The sequence below is a fragment of the Salvelinus sp. IW2-2015 genome, linkage group LG20 (genome assembly GCF_002910315.2).
Source record: "Salvelinus sp. IW2-2015 linkage group LG20, ASM291031v2, whole genome shotgun sequence".
NCBI classification, from domain to species: Eukaryota; Metazoa; Chordata; class Actinopteri; order Salmoniformes; family Salmonidae; genus Salvelinus; species Salvelinus sp. IW2-2015.
This window is the reverse complement of record NC_036860.1, coordinates 69,504,918-69,506,552: the sequence shown is the minus strand read 5'-3', so window position 1 is coordinate 69,506,552 and position 1,635 is coordinate 69,504,918. Positions and strand designations below refer to the sequence as shown.

At 45.6% G+C, this 1,635-nt stretch overlaps 1 non-coding gene across 1 annotated transcript; it reads right to left on the bottom strand.

Moving 5' to 3' along the window:
- Positions 1-854: 854 nt before the first annotated feature.
- On the bottom strand, positions 855-909 carry LOC111982186 (U7 small nuclear RNA). The gene has a single exon (XR_002879697.1). It is a non-coding gene; the product is annotated as a U7 small nuclear RNA (small nuclear RNA).
- Between the last annotated feature and the right edge of the window lie 726 nt (positions 910-1,635).

Genomic DNA, 1,635 nt, shown 5'->3' with positions numbered 1-1,635 from the left:
GATTTCAGCTAAAATTATGTAAAGCACTGCCAAACTGATGATTTCATTCTCCCACAACAGCAATTTCATAGCAACTAAGTCAGATGCAAATTGCCTATTTGTTTTTTCATAAACAATAGCTCCCTATTTCCATACCCTGTAAAACATTAAGTAGTTTCCATCAGGGATCGTTCCACTCTATAATTGTGCGATAATCAAGAAAATTGTTGGACATTAACAAATTATTGAAGCACCAGACTTTTATGGGAGCCAATCGTAACCTTGGTGTGTATGCCAACTGCTATCTACATTTGTGTATTGTCATGCCAAACATGTATACCTTGATAAACATAGAATAGTTGTCTGGAGAACATATGGAACCAGGCAAATTGACACCTACTGTAAAAATGATCGATGGATGATTTTTTATTTTAATTAACCCGTATTATGGTAAGGGCCATGGGATGTTTAGTGACCACAGAGTCAGGGCACCTGTTTAACGTCCCATCCAAAAGACGGCACCCTACACAGGGAAATGTCCCCAATCACTGCCCTGGTGGAGTTTTTATAGAACAGAGAAAAAGGTGCCTCCTACTGCCCCTCCAACACTACTTTCAGCAGCATCTGGTCTCCCATCCAGGGACCAACCCTGCTTAGCTTCCCATCCAGGGACCAACCCTGCTTAGCTTCCCATCCAGGGACCAACCCTGCTTAGCTTCAGAAGCAAGCCAGCAGTGGTATGCAGAGTGATATTCTGCTGTTGATGTACGGCTACATACTGTTGACTAAATACGGTAGACTACTTTAAGCAAACCAAGATTTGTGGTTCTGCCTTTGGCTATAGATTTGCATTTGTTTTTGTTTTATTATCTTGTTTTGGCTTTCTCCTTGAGAAAACCTACTGGACAAATACTAAGAGTGCTAATTGTCCATAACCTGTAATTAGGTAGAACTAGGGTCTGAACAGCTAGATTCAGGACCTATTTAATAGAATCTGTGGGGAACACAATATGATCTATACTTGGCATGTAGGTTTCTCATTCATGGGTGGCACACATTAATATTTTTGGGGAAATATGCAGGGCATATGCAAATTAATATATTAGCATGTCAATACGGTGACCCGTTCCTGTAGGTTCATGCTCTACAACATTCGCAGAGTACGACCCTGCCTCACACAGGAAGCGGCGCAGGTCCTAATCCAGGCACTTGTCATCTCCCGTCTGGATTACTGCAACTCGCTGTTGGCTGGGCTCCCTGCCTGTGCGATTAAACCCCTACAACTCATCCAGAACGCCGCAGCCCGTCTGGTGTTCAACCTTCCCAAGTTCTCTCACGTCACCCCGCTCCTCCGCTCTCTCCACTGGCTTCCAGTTGAAGCTCGCATCCGCTACAAGACCATGGTGCTTGCCTACGGAGCTGTGAGGGGAACGGCACCTCCGTACCTTCAGGCTCTGATCAGGCCCTACACCCAAACAAGGGCACTGCGTTCATCCACCTCTGGCCTGCTCGCCTCCCTACCTCTGAGGAAGTACAGATCCACCACCTGTCTCTTATACACATCTAGATGTGTATAAGAGACAGAGTCAAAACTGTTCGCTGCTCTGGCACCCCAATGGTGGAACAAACTCCCCCACGACGCCAGGTCAGCGGAAT